At 43.3% G+C, this 19,532-nt stretch overlaps 1 long non-coding RNA gene across 1 annotated transcript; it reads right to left on the bottom strand.

Moving 5' to 3' along the window:
• Positions 1-14,840: 14,840 nt before the first annotated feature.
• Positions 14,841-16,600, bottom strand: LOC110017562 (uncharacterized). The gene is made up of 3 exons (XR_002292990.3): positions 16,179-16,600; positions 15,637-15,735; positions 14,841-15,560 (listed from the first exon to the last, which is right to left on the bottom strand). It is a non-coding gene; the product is annotated as an uncharacterized LOC110017562 (long non-coding RNA).
• Between the last annotated feature and the right edge of the window lie 2,932 nt (positions 16,601-19,532).

Genomic DNA, 19,532 nt, shown 5'->3' with positions numbered 1-19,532 from the left:
AAATCTAAATCATGGTTGGAGGCCAGCAATTTCTTTTTAAATCTATTTATTTTTTAAATTATGACAAGCACTGGAACCACTTTGATATTGATTGAAGGGGGGGGGGGGGGGGTCACTTTGAAAAGAAATTATTTTTTACCAGACTGGATTTTTCTGGTAACCTTGGTGAGTTTTTGGACATGTTCTGGGGGTAATGATAATTTGGGTTGGAACCTGGAGAACGGAGGAAGGAAGATAGAAAACTGAAAGAAGATTCCTTGTAGTTACAATATAGAAGTTGTGTGTCTTTGTGTGTGTGTGTGTGTACACGTTACACCATTCATGTTTGTAGGGGCTTTTTCCTCTGTTTTGAGCCCTTTCCAGTCTCGTGGAGGTCTGCAGTGTTTTTCTCTGGTGTCTTTGGACAGCTCTTTGGTCTCGACCATGTTAGTAGGTGGAGTATTTTTGATGGCATGGGGTAGACAGGTGTATTTATGCAGGTAACCACCTCAAACAGAAGCTTCTAACAGGTCTTTGAGCACCAGTATCTTAGCTTAAGGGGTTCGAATACTTATATTAAATAAGTAAAAATTCAAAATTTTAAACAGAATTATCAAGTTGACTCTTAAATAATGTATAATTAATCAGAATACTTCTTAACATTATCTTCATCAAAGTTAATGTTTATTAATAATAACAATAATAAGCTTTATTACAGACTCAAGGTGCATTTGCAACAAAACAAACAAAACATATAAGACTAAAGGATAACAATAAAACAGTCAAACACGTATAAAAACAATGACATAAAAATATAAGAACAGTAAAATAACCGAGTATTATGAACTTTATAAAAAAGACTATTAACAACAATAAATCACAAGAGGAATAGCTTTCAGTCAAGGTATAACATTAGAACATTACTACACTTTACACAACCCATGATGGTATGTGTTCTAACATTGATATGGTGGCTTTTCACTCCACCCTACTGCTCTGTCAACCACAACATCGCGACTTGAACTTCACTCACATTTATGACCTTGGTAGAAAACGGCTCAGTGACACTCTCAACCCACTGCTATCAATGAGTGCAGCTTTCTGTGGCTGTATTCCAGCTGTATAGCACTTTATTAGAAGAAACTGCATTGTGCTGAGACCTTACTGAGATCATTCTTTCTGTCTCCAAGCCGGTCTGTGTCTCCCTTTGTCTCTCCTTGTTGTACACGAAGCCAGTTGCCAGTGTCCTTCAGACAGCAGCAGTGTAAACTGTCCCCTGAGTCCAGATGACTTAGGCTGTGAGCCTAAGGCACACAGGACCATGAAACCACACCACAGGTCATTGCTAAGCCACAGTTCTGCTAAAACACACAGAATAAAACCCACAGAAAAGATTTCTGCATGCTGTCCCTGCATGTCAAAAATGTGAAAACATCTGTAAAGTCAAAAGTTGGACTATCTATTTAACCAAACGTATGAAAGCTGAAAGTACCTTTACCTTTATGATGTATTTTATGAAATATGTGTATTACCTTAATTAAGGATGTGCCTGGTATGAATGAACATATCTTTTATAACATGACAAACCACAGCAAATACAACAAATTTACAGAATAGCTTCATAATTGGACATCACAGATGTCTAAAGGCTCGGTTTTGAAAACCCCCTTCTAGGACAATTAGCATTAACGTATTACCATGGTCCGGGTGAATACTTGATTCTGATTGGCTGCTGGATGTGGTGGATGCCCAAATCTTCGGGCTTCTTTCAAACAAACTTTATCTTCATCATCTGGACAAAAACAAGCCGTTAGAGGTGAACTTTCTCTCTGAACTGATGCTTTATTTAACACATCGTGACGACCAGCATATATATATCGCTTCCTTTTGCCGCTGCAGTCGAGGTCGGTGCTGGCTCAGCCGTTACCGCGACAACGCCCCGTACCATGTATCAGATGGTGCGCCTTTTTAGAAAAAGCGATTTAAACAAAAAAAACAAGAATAAGGACAAAAAACGGATTGAATATGTATCTCTTTTGTAAGTGACCATGGTATAGGCGGGATAATGACCTTCAAAGGACATTATCAGAAATGAACTGACTTCTCAGAAGGAACCATCAATGTGAATGGTTGCTTCTGTGAAGTCTGTTCATTTCTGAACAGACATTGTTTTTTACTTTATTTGCTACACAAGGTCAGTTGACAAATATTTGTTTTTAATAAAAAATATGCCAACCAAAATCCACATCCCTCTGATCTACAGAAAACCAGAGCTAACCTGCTTCTATTGGCGCCCTGGAGGCTCCAAAAGGAAGAACTTGCTTATCCGACAGGTTGGATGGTATTCTTGCCTAGAGGTGCAATTAAAAAAGAGCATTTACCCTCCTGATATTTTGAGAGGGATTGGGAAAAGAGGAAGATTGGCATTTGAGGTTTGCTAATGACTTTTTTCATTTCCATACAGAAAAAATGCTTTTTCCCCCAACATGAAAATTTAGAGAGTTATACACAGTAGTCAAAATGTATTTCTCATTTGCAATATTTGACCAAACCTGAGAGAAAAAAGTGACATTTAAACTGCTGTATTATATAAAGATAAAACAGAAAATAGAACGAGTGAATGTGACTCTGTTAGTGTGTTCCTATACTGTAGCACTGATTGCAAACAGGGTAGAGTTAAAAGGAACGAAAAAAAGAAAAAGACAAGCAGAGGATGTTAGACATAGAAAAAAACAACAGGAAAGGAAGACCGGCATGGAGAAGGAAAAAGATGAAAAACGGAAAAAGGCACTAATTCAGAGGCCACGCAGGCAGGCATGGAAGAAAGGATTTAGCCTGAGCTCTGGTCCAGATCCCTGCGTCTTAGACTGACACAGCAACATCCCTGCCACCGGCCTAATCCGCCAAATCACCTCTCCACCACGGGAGCAGAGACAAGCCCGGATTGGAGGGAATCAAATGGATGAGTGAGGAATGAGAGGAAAGGAAACAAGGCAAGGTGGGAAGAAAGAAAGGATGGATTGAGGAAGTGACAGAATAATAGGTGCGTGGAATCAGACGGACAAACAAACAAACACGGAAGGAAGGGGAAAACGACAGAAGGCCGAATTGGCTGAGAGGAATGGGGGGAGATAGGGAGAGAGGCAGACGGGTGGGGGGGCGAGCAGTGAAGCTTTGAGCTGCTGTTTCACTTCCATCCAACAGTAGGCCTGCCTGGCAGTAATGAGTGGAGCTGCTCTCTGGAGTGTGTGTACAGCAACAAAGACATTGTTGTGTATTGATGTGGTGGAAGTGGGGGAGGCAGAAAGAAACTGGTTGGCACTGCCACACTACCCCACTGCTGCCGCCCCCCCATTTTCTGCAGGACCTTTCATCCATCTCTTTCTCCCTTCCCCTCACTCTGCCTAAGTCATTAGTATGATTGAACACCCCTTCCCTCCGGGGTCTGCTATCTACAAGGGTCAGAGAACGTTCCCAAACATCTAGCTCCCCTCAAAAACAGGCTGGGGGCCGGTCTCACGCCTGACATCTGGGTTAGCTGGTGTCTCAGGCCTTCAGAAAGTCACCTCGTGCTAGATTCTCTTCACTTTGTACAAAAATAACAGACAGTCTTACCACTACCCACACACATACACATCCCCTACCACCCAGAAACCAGGACCACCATTGATTGCGAGGGGTGTGAAAGGGCAATCAATGAGGCTTTACAGGCAAGAATGAAAACTATAGAGTCTATATGGAGAAACAGGCAGGTCTAAATCCGGCTGGAGCTGCAGCACACCCCGACACAATGGACGGCGGCAACAGCAAGGCTGCAGTGTACAATAGCATTCAGTATGACTCGACACACAGTCACGCATAGAGGCACACTGCCCTTCTCACCCCCTGATGCGGGCCCTCTTTAAAAATTCATTCAGTCAATAATGACCCGTCACCCCCACCAGTCTTTGCGAGGAGCTTGCAGAGCTGCCTCCTCCACACTGCTCCTCTTTTCCTCTTTCATTTCTTCTGTCTTGTGGTGCACAACACCTCTTTAGGGCTCTGTGGGACTCCCACTCCCACGTGTCTGCTCGGCCCTCCAAAGTCAGTGCCGTTGCAACTTCATTGTCACACAAAGGCCAGTGGATGTCTCAAAAAAGCTCATGCTAATTATTGCAGCATTGTCTTGAAAGGGAACAGGATTGAAACGTCATTAGCTCAGTGCCTGAATGAATGAGGGGTTTGCAGAAGTAAGTGTGATGGTGTGCAGTGGGCCATGCTGTCTCCTGTCTCTTTGCCCCAAAAAGAAATTAAAGAACTACATCTTTTTAAATATTGGAAATGTTGAAGATTTGGTTCAGATGCAGAAAACTGGAGAACGCAATCATGTGATCCTTTCATATCTATGGGGCGCCAAATGTAAAACCTTGATCAAACAAAGGTAGAGTGTGGTACATATAGTCAGCTTTTCTAATATTTTCTGCATTATTAGAAAAAACAACAAACAAATGTGCTATAATATCAAAAGAATGTAGATTTAAATGCTACAAAACATGCATATTACATATAATTGATAAAAATATATGTAAATGTTAAAAATACTTTAAATGACCAATTTATGTTGAAAAACCATGCTAATGCGCCCACGCCCTTCAAAGGTGTCTTTTAAAAAGACGGCCACACCCACACTGCTGCTCTTACTTTTGAACAGAAACCACAATTCCACCAGAATGCCAGTAAAAAGTAAAAGCCAGTGGCATCACTCTCATGGAGGTAGAAAAGATTCTACCCGAGGCAGAGCTGAAGTATCGTGGGGTCCTGTTCACAGGTGAGGAAAGATGCAGTATTTGCGGTCATGTGGACATTGTGCCAGAGGCTAGCCTGAAAGTGAAGTTCTCAACTTAGTCCGAGCTCAGGGACTTGACCAACAGAAAGAGGTCGTGGATACAAGCAGCCAAAATGAGTTTCTCCTCCTGGGTTAGAGAAAGATGGGGAGCTTGGTCCCTGCAGGCTTCTACATCCAGAGGAGCCAGTCATGCTGGCTCAGGGCCCTGGTCTGGGGGACCTAGATGCCTTCCTGAGGGGCTGTTCATGGGCACGTCGAGCCAAAAGACATATCTGTAAAAACAAGAACCACGAGGCTAATGAGTGAACATCTGACAATAGATGGTTTTGCAACATCTTGTAGGTTTTGGATGTAGAGCTGCTGAAACAGACTCGGCGTGGTGTTCTGCCAAATAGCAGTCAGAGGTTTAGGTGGAGCACAAAAGATGCTTAACTATGGATTTGCTCATAGATATTCAATGTAAAATCGTTTAGGCAGCATTCCAAACGGATACACGTATTGCTAAATGAACTTTCATCATAGTATTTTACAGAATCCGTTTTTGCCTACATCTATTGAACGGCTCTAATGGGTCCTTAGCGCAGTGTGAAGAGTTCTGGGAGGTGGAAAAAATAGCAAATCTGAACGACGTGCCTGCGTCTCACCTACTGCCTTTTATATACCCCGGCTATTATTTAGGTGTTTCCTGCAATGTGCTGGTCGCAGCATGCCCATAGAAAAATGCACTTGGACATTTTCACTCCACTGGCTCACGGACGGCTCTACGGTCTGGAACCACCTGCGGCCCGCTCAGGTTTGGCCTTTTGGCCTGCAGACAGCTTCAGTAGCCACCTGTGAGGGCAGTTGTGACTAAAGCGTTAGACTGCTGCTCAGTCCTGGATGAGCGGGAGTACACAGATGGACAGATTAGTGAATGGATTGGAAGATAATAATAATAAACTTTATTTATATAGCACTTTTCGAAATCCAGATTACAAAGTGCTGTACAATTAATATGAGACAAAATCAGTAATAAAAGCAGTTTCCAGTATGGAGAAATAAAACCCAGCACACATATGAAATGGTGATAGTGGTTAGAATCAATAAAATCGATAAATCAGTTAAATCAATAAAATCAACAAAATCGATAAAATCAATGAAATTGATAAAATCAATGAAATCAATACAATCAATAAAATCAAATGTTTAGATTTAAGAACCAGTAACTGACCTGTTTTAATGATGGGTATGTGAATCCGGACCTGCTATTGAAAATAAAAAAAGGACAACCTTACTGGAATACAAAGGAAAGGTTTCTTATTCCTCAAATATTCCAATAAGTGCAGTTATGTTCTAAAAAATAACTCCTCATAGGTGAAATACAAGAAGTCATCTTGAGGGGGTGGGGGGGCTTAGCCTGCGATGAGCCTTGGGGGGGGGGGGGGGGGGGGTTAATAGGCAGTGGCCCCCCTCCTGTGGTTGCCGTATGGAGTGGGCCCCCCCTCTTTCGGTTTTATTTGCACCTTAGACATGTAGGGCCCTTGGTAGGGGGGGTGCTTGGACATCACTGCCAGCAAGCAGCGGATGTCCTCCTAGCACCCTACCCGCCAATTTTAACCGCACCTTAGACATTTAGGGCCCCTTGGTGGGGAGGGTGAGGGGACGTCACTGTGAGTAATCAGGAGATGTCCCCTTAGTGCCCTACCCGCCAATTTTAACCGCACCCCCCTTAGTACACACACCCCTCCCCCCTCAATATATACATCCCAACATAAACACACACACATGCACACACACACACACACACCCTTTCAAACACACATACACGCACACACATTTTGCAAGGAAGGTGGGACCTGGGTCCGTCTGTCCCCTGCCTCTTCCCTGGTGGGGGGTACGGGCCACTTTGCAGCGGCGGCCGTGTCCCCGGGGTGCTGGCTTCCTGGGCCCGGCGGTGCTCTCTCCGCGCGGTGGGGGGGTTCACATTACATCTGAGCCGGGGGTGTCTGGTCCCTGGGGGGTGGGTTCTGGTCCTTGCTCCTGAGTGCTGGGCCCCGCCAAATTTCCAACTGTGGCCGAGCCTGGTCGGGCCATATTTACAACACCCCTTGTGGGCCCTCTTTTTTCCCCGGGGTTCCCCCCTCCTGGGCGGGGGCGGCGGGCCCCTGCCTCGCTCCTCCCTGGACCAACCGTGGGCCGGGCGGGTGGCTGCCTGGAGTGCGGAGCGGGTCTCCCTTGGGGGGTCCTGGCTCGTACCTGGGGTTGGGGCGGGGGGATGCCCGGAACTCCTGGGTGGTGGTGGGGTGCTCGTTTGGGGCTGTGGGCGTCCTTCTCCGGTGGGGGCTCTGCGTTGGGTTCTCCCGGCGCGGCGGGGGGGCTGCTCTCCTGGTTGGGCTGGGGCGGCGCTCTCTTTCCCTCCGTGCGTCCCTGGCCTCTGGCTCTGGGGGCCTTGCGGCGGCCCTGCTGGCCCTGGCCTGGGTGGCGGGCTTGGTCGCCCGGGCGGCGGTTGTTCCCTGCCGGTTCCCGTGTGGCGTTGGGGGGATTCCGGCTGCCGCTGCTGCTGCGGTGGGGGTCTTGGGGTGGGGATGGCTGGGCACTCTCCCTCCTTCTTTTCACGTTCCACCATCCATTTTAGAAGAACATAAACATTCACCTGAGCACAGGTGTTAGCTCACCTTTGCACTAACAGTTTGCATGACTGAATGACTGAAATATTTCACACTAGTTGGTTTTAAGGCATAAGTATGCGTGTGAACACTATCTGTTTTGTGTACATGTCGACAGGTGGACATTTTTGCAGCTAGCAGGTGTGTTTATAACATTTGAGTGTGTGTGTGGACAGGCTCCGCCCCTTTTTTTCTTTTTTTTTTCTTTCTACATTTGAACCTTACCATAATGATTAACAACCAGTAAACTTGTTGCCTTATGCTGCTTCATGGTCTTATCCCCCTTCCCCTCCTATTATCACCCCCTACCCCCCCTCTCTCTAACGTCCCTCTCTCTTCTTCCCCTTTTTCCTTTTCCGTCCGGTCCAACACTAAAGATTTTCAAACATGATTGAAATTAATAAAGTTTGGCCTCAATTACAAAAGGGGTTTATTCAGACATACCTTTGGTTTGTCTGAAGATTAATAACCCCTCTTGTTAAAGTAAAATATGTCCAACACAAGTAGCCCTCGGCTCTCATCTGTCTGCCCAGCTGTTGGACAGGACAAGTTTAAAAAAAAAAAAAAAAAAAAAAAAAAGAAGTCATCTTCATTTCCTACAATTCAAAGAGACGTTTGAAGGATTTGTAAAACCCTTCGCTGCACACTTTTTCACACTTTTCTTAGACAGAAATCTTCACACTTTTCTCTCTTGTTTAAACTCTAAGTTGTAGAAAAATTTGTTGTTTTATAGATTGAGAGCACATCAAAGATTTATGTAAATGTATCAACCTGAGCTGATTCTGTAGAGAATGATTGACAATGGTCTACTGCCAATGAGGACACATAATACCAATAAGCAAAATAAAAATGCAAAATACCATTACAAAATTAGTGAGACCATGACGGTAGAGTCATGATAAAGGACTGCAGCATCCAGCATTCAGCTCTAAAGAGATAAAAAGAGCCAGTCCTCTTCTGACTGCATGGTGTTGATAGATCACTGCAAATCTAAAAGACGATGAAAGCCCAAATGAAACTTACATTTAATATTTAAACAAAAAAGGTTAAAAAACACTTAAATTCTAAATTAACAACTCCAAATCAAGCCAGGTTCAAGTCAAGTTGATCACTTTGAACCATAACCATTCCTTCATGAATAGCTTCCTGAAGACACTACATCGACAAAATTCATATGATCTGAAAGAAAAGGGCATTATCACCTCTGACTCCACCTGTGTCTGATCACATTACCGCCTATTATCACTTTTCATGACTTCATGCAGAGACCCCTGGTGACTCCTCGTTTTTTGTGCATTAAGGGGCCAAAACCTGCTCCTTTCACTTTATTCATCCACCTGGACCATGGCGCGTAACCCTTGTGCTATCTTAGATGACCCCACCCTTACATTGACGTGTTCTCCCTACCATGACAAAGGTGGAGAAAGGTGGAAAGATTTCATGTAATCCATGGACACCAGTGAGGATCACAAATCATTAAAGATAAAAGGTTCGGCGAACTGTTTAGTGGGGTCTAGATGACCCAACTCTCAATGTTAAAGTGCCTAGGATAGCACAAGGGTTTAAATGGAGCAGTGCACCTTGCTGTTAACCGCTTTCAAAGAGACACGGTGTCTTCCATGGCTACAGTGCCTTCATAGCACTGGGATGTTTGGGTTAAATAGTTCAAACAGGATATTCATTCAGTTTATACCTGTGTGGAGTTAAAAAAACATACATTTTGTCTTCTGTCAATCTGCATTAAGCCTTAATTACAGTGCAATACATAATAAAGTTTAGGCTTTTTTATTTTCCTTTATTTTGTAAAAGAAAATTGTGCTGATCACATCATAGATGACAGAACATACATTTATTTTAAACTACAAAAGCAAAGACCACCAAACAGGGTGGGCACTGACCTCATCTGCTCATAAAAACTATAAGATGACCTGCAGGTAAAAAATGAAAAGCCACGAAATGTCCGTGTCTTAGACAAGATCCCAGTCCGTTTGGTTCAAAGTCCCACAACAATTGGATTTTGAGGCAAATACGGGTTTATTCACAACTGCACTGACATGCAGACATCACTGGTCTGATCCTGTACTGTGAAGGCGACCTTCATTGTTTTGACACTTCAGACAACATCCAGTCCATGTCAGTCATGCTAAGCACACGGATAGTGTATGGAGATGTTTAGAAACAAAATGCTTTATCGGCCTTTAGCCTGCTTTGTTCAATAGCTCCCTGGAAAAATCAGTCCTAACAAAGCACACTCATCTGACAAGCACACAATCAAGCCGTTTCAGACAGCACCTGGCTTTCTTTAAAGCTCTCACAGTGTGGAGGGGGGAAAGCAGCAAACCGGAGTCTGCCTCATCAACCTGCAATTGAATCCTGCATTGTAATTCCCCCGCTTTTAATCAAGGAATATAATTAGAGTCTATATTAATGCATTAGTACTCATATATTCAAACTGCAACTGCACAGGGGAACTCTTATTTCTTTCAAATCTGACCCTGCCAAGAACATTAGGACCATATAGTTTTTGGCTTCAGCAGGACAAAAGTCATCAAGTCAGGTTTTGTATCTTGTTCTAAGGGTGTCCACAACAGTCTTAACAAATGTACCACTGCAGTTCCTCACAGAGAGAGAGTACTGCAAGATGAATGCAGCAATCAGTGCTTAGTGGGTCTGAAAGAGTCATAGAAGCTGATTGCACGGTGGGAGCCACAGAGCAGTGGCTCGTCAGACTCTCCATGCTTGGAATAACAAGCTCCATCGCCCACAGTGTGAAACAACAGACTGCTAATTGGACTCAGCACGCGTCTTCCTGAGTCTATTCTAATATCTGCCAGCTTCTGAGTTCATGGGAAGGTATGGAAGCGTATTTTTGAAGCTTGTGTCAGAGAATGACGTGTATAATTTCAGAGATCCATTTACTGAGGTGTATTGTCTGAAAGCTTCCTATAGGACTGGAAGTTCAACTCAACAAACCTCAAACCCCATGTCACACCTCTACATTTTCTACCACAATGGCTGAAATACAAATTGTTCTATATGTTTGTCCATCCAAGGAGTTCAGGATGATGCTAGGGTTTATACAATACACTATTAATGAGTCAGCCTCCAAGAGAAAAAATGGGAACTTGTCAGTCATGCTCATCCAGAGACTGACCAGTGCACTGACAGTCACACTCCTGAGGAGCTGAAAATAATCTTAAAGGCTTTGGGAGTGGAGAAAAGTACATTCCTCCATCTCTGGAGAGATGCCAAGCATCTGACAGGAGCCGGAATCATCCCTGTGTGGCACGGTGGCATGGAGGCTTCCTTAGAAGACGCTTAAGGTTGTGTTGGCAGAAACATTTCTATTTCCATTTTTCCTCACATTTGAAGTCATTGCAGGTCTGAGGAGGTGATAACATTGAGTTTTTGGTTGCAGAATTCATTAATGTGGATATTTTGAATTTAACACTAGCTGCGTTTCCATTGACCATGAAATTGAGCAAATTGGATTTAATAAAAAATAAATTTGCCAAATGGAAACGTGACAATTAGAAAAACACACACATTTATCGAAAAACTTTTTTGGGGTTGGAGGAGATGGTTTTTGAGGCGTATTGAAAAGGAAATATTTCACAAAACTGCAACAGAAACACGTTTTTAGAATTAAATGAGTCATGTGACCAACAACCTGATGGCGATGCCCTTCTTGGTAGGAACTGGCGGCCTTGGGCGCTGCACAGCGGGCGCCACCAGAGGTCCCACAGCGTTACAGCTCATCAGAAGTGGAGCGTGTCATGTGGAATTGTTGGATCCACAGCTCCTCTGGAAAATCACCAAACCAAATCCCAAAATGGCTTCATCCGTAGCCCCTCCCACCTGTAAGGAGCTCGCTGCTCCACTGCCTGAAGAAGACGCCGACGTCTCCTTTGAAAGATAAGGATGAGCGCTAGCACCGTGGCAGAAATGTGAATGGATCTGCTGTCAATCAAAATATTGGTCACATCTGTGAACGTGTGATTAGTCACATAATTAGGATTTAATAGGAACAGTTTCATTGTGAATTTTTTTTTCTTTGACATTTCTAGAATTTCAACAAAGTTTTGTGTGATGGAAACGCAGCTAATAAGCAGTGGTACAACATTTCAGCTTGTCCTGCAGCACCTGAGAGTTTACAGTTGTTTGTGTGGAAACAGGCACATAATGGCACGGAGGATAAACAAGGTGGGCTTCACTCCATCAACACTTAAAACAGATTAAAGATTTAATTCAATTCAATTGGATTTCTATAGCCCAATATTACAACAACAGTCGCCTCAATGGGCTTCATACAAATGTTGTATAGTAAACATAAAATCATGAAGATCACAAAGTCATAGAATTCACTGGATAAACTAAACAGACTAAACTAAAGTGGGCATCCCAGCCCTTAGACCCTCCTTACTGCTGTGGTTCCATGAGTTGGTCTGATAGTGTTTGGAGAACGGGGCATAAATCTGTTCCGACCTGACTGTGATTCTCTTTTTTTTAATTATTTTTATAATATTGCTCTTAATGTAGTGTTTTCTTTACTATGTTCTCTTGTGGTCTTTTAAACTGACCAGTGCTCAACAAACACTTGAACTGAACTGATTGGGCAGCATCATGCTGTTTATGATGCTGCATCAGATTATTACAGGTTTAAATAAATGTCCTCTGGAAGGGACATCACTGCTGAGATGCTGCTTCCAGAGACGAGGATGATAAAGTGCCTGATGTGACAATGGTGGGCGTCGCCACTATCATCCACATCTCAATAGCTCAACAAGGGTTATCATATGCTATTGTTGTGAGGATGATTGAGGGGGAGGGAGCAGCTCTGCAGAGCGCGCTCGGTTTCTGAGTGCTCTGTTTGAATGCTGTGTGCGTCTTGGACAGGCATGTGTGAGACTTTGGTGTTTTCAGTTTGTGTGCCAGTAACAATTGGCGAGCAGCCGATGCAGAGCTGCCTTTTACAGTGGTATTGATTTGTCATTAAAACCCTCAGCTAAAAATAGAACACGCTGTTGCTGTTGACAAAGGCAAGATGGTGGCATGCATCTGCAAGCGCTGAGGTTCACACCTACACGGCTACAAATGCTCGCCTCCCTTCATTTCATTCAGGATCCGCTTTCTGTGTTACTGAGCGTATGCATCCACACTTGTTTTTTTTTCTTTTCCAACCATCCCTCCTCCTCACCCCTTTTTAATTAAAGCATGCAGTAAGTGTGAAATTAACTCTCTCCTACACGAGGCCTGCCAGTTCTCAATGGGAGGAGGGAGAATCAGACGCCTTTGTCTTCTCACATAATTAGAGAGATGGAGAGAAAGGACGGGGAGAGCGAAGAAGAAAGAGGACCAGTCAGTCCACTACAATCAGGGACCAGCAGTGAGAAGAAGGAGATAAAAGACAGAACAGGCTTGAGAAAGAAATGACGATACGGGGGGGGGGGGGGTAAATGAAGGAAGATATACGGAACAAGATAGAAAGCAAGATCAAGGCAAAAAGAGATTCCAAGGATAAGAGGTTTGACATGGGAGGAGGAAAACACAGCAGAGAATGTGGCGTGGTGCTGTTCTCATTACCACCTGGAAAAATGCTCGTGCCTGGGGATAATTTGACAATCTGTAGTCGTACTTCCTCGCTCTGCCACGAGGTTGGGAGGAGAGGCAACCGCGAAGAACAACTGAGCAGAGGAGGCAGCAGTGTGGCACCAGCCTTGATAGATGGCACAATTTGGCAAAAAAGAGAGGCAGGGAGTCTTATGAGTTTAGGAATTGATGAAGACAAAACGGGTATGGGTAGCAGGAGTAATAACTTGTGGGGCTTCATATTGCTCCTTATGGGAGGTGTCCGTGGCTCGGTCTGCTTTGATGGACGGCTTCCCTGCCTTCTGTCATGCAGCTGCATGCAGCACTCTGCAGCTGGAGAAGAAAGGAAGGCGCTGAGTTGGTTCAAAGGGAGAAACAGGCAGGATTAGTTTGAAAAGCTCTTTAACTACAGGAATCCACAATTTGGGAGTTAATAGTTTATATTTGATTACTGAAACAAACAATATTTGTTGAGTTGTTTGATAGCTGAAAAAAAATACAAATGTGCGAAAATGCAACTTATTTTTTTCTTTTTCTCCTCAGTGAACTAAAAAGGAAAACAATCAATAGAAAATGTGAACATGAGAACCAAACATCAAACTAGATAAAAACTACTTAGAACATGTTGGCTAGTCTGCAGACCTGCTAGTGCAGATATATTTCTGCAGCACATGTTACATGTGTGGCAGTCAGAACTGATATTTCTGCCTCTTATTTGCCCCAGCGAGGGCAGCTGGATCTTCAGATTGTTTAGGGTTTTTTTCCTTGACAGAAATCCAGCGGTAAACAAGCGACCAAAAACTAAAAAGAAGAGAAACTCTGTAGTCTGTATTAATGTCCAGTTCCTCCACCATCTCACGAGCATTTTCTGAAATATTTCAGGCATAAAAAGTGTGACGTTTCGGCTGTCTTTCCTAACAGCTGTAATAGTTTGCAATTATCATTTGCAACTAAATTAGTGGAAAATTTGCCCAGGAAGAAGTTTTTTCCTCCAGTTTATGAAAATGCAAATTCATGTAAACGTCACCAAAACCAAATAAAATAAAAGCAGTAATTTATTTTTTTTATTTTTGTGCCAGAGCAACTGCAATGTTTGAATAAAGAAATAATCACAGCATGTCTGATACATTTTCGACAAAAAAGACCAACATCTGTATGTTCATCAGTTGTAACGACACAAAAACGTGAACACGCTGAAGTTTGACTCGTTTTTCTTTTGTCTAAATCAAAAAGACAAGTTCGAACAAAAATGTTTCATTTCTTTTTGGAGATGAAATTGTTTCATGTCTGTTGACCACTTCACCTTATCGCTGCTTCGTCTACTTTGTCAGTATTTCTATTTTAACTTAACTTCCAGTTTTTCAAAAGTGAATAAAGTCTGAATTGACTTATTCCTTCCATTCAGACGTTATTAAAAAACTGTTCTTTCTTTCCTGAAGATGAATTTATGACCAAACTCAGGAATGTCCGACTTTCATCTTTTGTCCTCCAACACAATCTTGAAGGACTCATAAACTGTTTTCCTGATTTCATCCAGACGTTTTCATGACTAATACCGTCATGTGATACCGTCACATTAACCCAATGCATCATGGGAGTTGTAGTGAAATCAGTGGTGCTGATGCTGGACAGACTCCTGACTGAGCTTCATCCTTATATTTTATTTTCACGCACTCTGACACGGATCCCGCGGGATGGGGGTGCACGGATGATCCGTGTTCTGTATGGAACACCAGTCCCGGTTCTGCACAGATGTGTGCTGCGGGTTTACCCCCCACCCACCCCCACCCCCCTGCCTCCATCGTGGAACGCGAGTTGCACATTTGCGGTATCTAATGGCAGTCGGGGTACCTCTGGTGATCACATGGAAAGCAGTTTATATGCGTGTATGTCTGTTTTGAAGCATAATATGTTTTATTAGATATGTAATTTTTAAGCTTTAAAAAAGATTATTGTAAGATTTGATCTTATTTTGTCCTGTTTTTTTACTTTCTACAAATCTGAACAAATTCTTTTGAACCGTGTCTCTCACACTCAGATTTTGGGATCCATTGCACCTCCATCATAGCCCACCAATTGAACTAAAAAACACATTTAAAACACAAAGTTTTTAAAAAGCTCTGTGAAACTGTCCTAATGGGCATTGCCTCAGTCAAAAGCAGCTGTTGCTTTTGGGAGCGCACTGATGAATGTTGCTCTCTCCACATTTGATTTTGGCTCTTTCCTTTTGGAAAATTTTTCAGCCTTGATGACTGTTTCCCACCACTGGTCAGAGTCCCTCCGCATCTGTGTGGACGTCCTGTGCAGGAAAAGCCGTGGCTGGACCTCAGCGGTTCTTGCTGTCAAACTGCAGTTCAACAGATGAGAGTAGCTGCTGGCTTCCCGCCTTGAGCTGCAGCACTGGTGGGTGGTGATGTACATGATGCGTCTCATCAGAGTCTTCATCACTGCTGCTCCTGTCTACTGTCCACTTGCTGCTGCTGCTGCTTTCATCACCATTCAGGAAAGGTCAGGCATTGTTTCTATCATTGAGCATTCACAGTTACATCCATTAACACGACCAACAAGCTGAAACTCTGCACATGATTTTTGACTCACCTGCTTGGTCGGGTGGATTCCTCACCACTGTCCCCATGGTTACGGAGACATCTGTCCTCACGTCAGGAGGACCACAGACTGCGGTTCATGTGCTGCTTTCTATAGAATGAAGCAGTGACGTGCGGTGAGGTTAATGGCTGGTGAGGCACTGACTCCTTTGGAGTCAGATTAAGAATTGAAAGAACTGAATGTTTCACCATTTATCTAACAGCAGCTAACAGCTTATAAAATACACACAAGAACATATTTGTCTTACATAGAACTTTTCTTGTATAGACATGGATAGAACACAAATATTGTGTATAAATGATTCATACTGTAAACAAACTACAGTATTCAGATGTTTTCAGCACACATTTGACCATCAGTAACTATTTCTGGTATTTTTCCAACTTCAAATTCTGGAGCTTTAATCAGTTATCACATGTTGTCTGTGACAAAATGATCGTAAATAAAATAAGTGATTTTACTTACATTTTTATCCACTTACTCCCGTGTTATTTGTAAAAAAAACAAACACTGAAAAACGTGTTTGGCCTTACTTTTTGAGCCCATGTGTTGATCCTTCTCCACAAAAATCTCTATGATCTGCTGGAAAAGTCTTCTATATTTTTCTTTATTCTTTAGTTTGAGACAGGCGTTCTTAGTCTGTTTCTACGGCTCCAGTGTAGCTACCAAGCAGCTGTCAGCTCACGTCTGCCCCCTGCTGGTGAGGCATGCCTCACCTGAAGCCTATTAAGCTGGCCTGTAGCAGGGTTTCCACCGCACGGCTGTGTTGACATTGAGCCCTACCGTCAGACATGAGGCACAGCTCTCCCAAGCCTCACCAAGGGTTTCCGCTCCGTCTGTGATCGCGCAACACACATATTCGGCGATTTTAACCTCAGAAACTGTGGAAAACATGCTGATATAAAACAGATCAGTGGAAAATAATATTTACTTAATTTACCTTTTTCTATTTTATCACAATCATGACAGGTGAGGCTCTGCCTCACTTGCCTCACCTGACCGCACGTCACTGGAATGAAGCTACGCTCATTTTCAGAACAGATCTAAAGAAAAAGGATGAACATTGGAGTATTGCTCAACATAAAGAGTTTTTTATTCAGATCAATAGATAGTACAGTGTACAGAATATTACGAGTGACGCCTTAAAACCAGGAGTCCGTTATGCCTCCTTCATCTGTTTAGTGCCAGAGGTCATCTTCCTCCAGAAGGGGCTGATTTCATCCGTCAGTCATTCATCCAGATGATAATTATTCTCTGCGATGATCTTCCTCAGCGTATCAGGATATTTTCCGGCCTCTTCCGAGTCAGCTGATGTCATTTGTCCATGCAGGGGTACAAACTTCTGTTATGGCGATTCAGGAACCGGTGGAACCAGTGGTTGCTCTCTGCAGATATATTCCTTAGCAGGCGTGCTCTTCATCTCCGCTCCTCAGAAATGCGTGCAGCACCTCCTTCAGATGCAAAATCTCATATAGTGTCTTGAGTTTCTGAGCTTTTGAGATGAACTGGAGGAGTCACATCACTGAGAATCCATGAATACACAAAACCGCAAATATTGAAACGTGACAAAGCGGAGGAACCCTGTAATCAACTTCACCCCCCCCCTTCCCTAGCAATGACATCACGATTGCATCAAACTTGTGTTTTTCATAACATTAAGAAAAGACATCTATAGGACATCACTGACATTTTTTCAGATTTGACAAGTTAAACCCCCGTAATCATGTCAGCCACAAACTAAAGTTAAAGATCATTATAGCCATGACCTTTGACCCATGGATTTCATGGGTCAAAGGTCATGGCCACGATTTACCCATTTGAACAAAAGCAACCCCTCCCCCTAGCATTCCAATCAGGAAGTACCTGCTGGTTCTAAGAATCCAAAATCCCATAGATTTCCACAGAACAGCTGTTCCTCAGTTGTTCTATTGGTCAGAAGAACCGTTTTTAACATCTTCCAGATAAGTGTCTGTGAAGACTCTTATTCATCCAGGTTGACTCCATCACAATAGTAGGTTTAAAGGCTGTCATCTGGACTTAGTTTCTTAGAGTTACAAGACGTTTCACCTCTTATCCAAAAGGCTTTGTCAATTCTGGACACCTGGACACCAATTCTTTCACCTAGCTGGTGAAAGAGCTGGTTTATATGCTCTCATGGGGGAGGAGTCAGACCTGAATTCTTCCAGATAGTTCTCTTTTTTTTCAGGATTTTTTTATTTCTTTTTGCAACAAGTTATTGAAGTTGTAAGCTGACCGCCAATCAGATGTCTCAGTAAAAGCATGTGGTGCCTGCTGGCCCCCACTTCAATGTTTGACAGATTCTCCCGAGCCGCTTTCAGTGGAAGGGGCATGGACTTCAAACATGCTCACTGCTGATTGGCAACAGTGGTTGCTATAGAAACGTTGACTTAGACCAACTCGGACCAATCACTGTCGTCTGGCTCCAACATGGCGGCGCCCGTGCCACGGAAAAATGACGACTGAATTGGCTTCATTTAGCTGGAGGTGGCGGTGAGGCGTTTTCTGTGGATGACGTCACAGCTGCTCAGTCCAGTTCTCTGATACAGTCTATGGTGAAAATAGAATTTTTGAGGACAGAAAAACAACCTCAGTGTTTATAAGGAGTTTCTAAAATGTAACACAGACTCGGCGAGAGACTCGAGTAAACAAAATCGGTTAGCCTAACCTTTGACTTTGTTCAAGCAGCAACATTGGGGGACATGGAAAAATGGCAGAGTGACCACCAACAAAATGTATCTTGTCATAGGGGGCATTGCTTACAGCTATTCGGACATTTTGAGCCAAACTTTTGGTTTATTGCTAAACATTCATTAGTTTTGCTTTTTTTGTCGGATGTTTTAAAACTACATCAAAAATAAACGTCAACTTGTTTTAATGGTCTGTGATTTTATTGAAGGAAGGAAAGAATGAGACAAATATTTGCATGGGAGTGATTTGAATAACTTTACAAAATGAGGCAGAAGATGAACGTTGATTGGGTGCAGCACTGATTTTTCAGGAGGAGGGACAGGCGGCGGCCTCAGAGCCGCCACATGACGACTCCGATGGTGGGGGGGCCAACAAGGCTGGCCTTTTCATTTCAGGGAAAAAGAGAGGGGACCAGCACGACTGTCAAGTCGCGACAGCTTTGAGGCACTGCTGCCGTGAGAGGTGGAGCTATCTCTCAGCTGTCAGGACTCTGTTGATGAAGAGGCCAATCCTCTCTTTACGTTGGATCGGGACCGACTGGATTTTGAGAGCACAACAAGCACCAGAGCTATCCAAAAACTCTTTACCACAAAAGTCCCGCCCACCGCCAATGTGGGAGGTGAGTAGTTCACTCTGGAATACAGAGGAGGAGCTAGACACACCTCCAGCTGTGAGTTGAGTCCAGTCGAGGAGAAGACCTGGAGTCCGGATGGATCTGCTCCAAAAAACCTCCTGCTTGTATTTTTGACCACAGACACAACGAGAAAAATTTGTGAAAAGGATTTGCAAAGAAACAGAATTCCATGAAAATGTTTAATTGGACTGCAGAGCACCCAGAAGACAAAGTCAAATGTTTTTTACCGCCTGGAAGCTGAAGTCAGAAACTGAGACCGAAGACACTTCCTGTATGACATCAGGATGGCGGTGTGAGGCCTGTGATGAGCCTCTATGTGTTCAGCTGAACAGAAAATACATGTATTTTGCCTGGATGTCTTCATTTCCTTTTGCATCTTCATTCAAAGACATGTAAATTAATTTATTCAAATCGTTTTTTTTTTTTTTTATAAATGACACCTGAAACGTTCATTCTATGTTGTACAACTGATTTGCTGAACATTTTTTTTGGTTTTGCACAGCAAATTTAAACACTTTTCTGTCATTGTATGATTTTTTTTGTC

This window comes from Oryzias latipes, chromosome 22, assembly GCF_053564925.1.
Source record: "Oryzias latipes strain Hd-rR chromosome 22, Olatipes_Hd-rR_3.1".
Taxonomy (NCBI): Eukaryota; Metazoa; Chordata; class Actinopteri; order Beloniformes; family Adrianichthyidae; genus Oryzias; species Oryzias latipes.
Note: the sequence above shows the minus strand (reverse complement) of the source record. Positions and strands in the feature narration are given on the sequence as shown.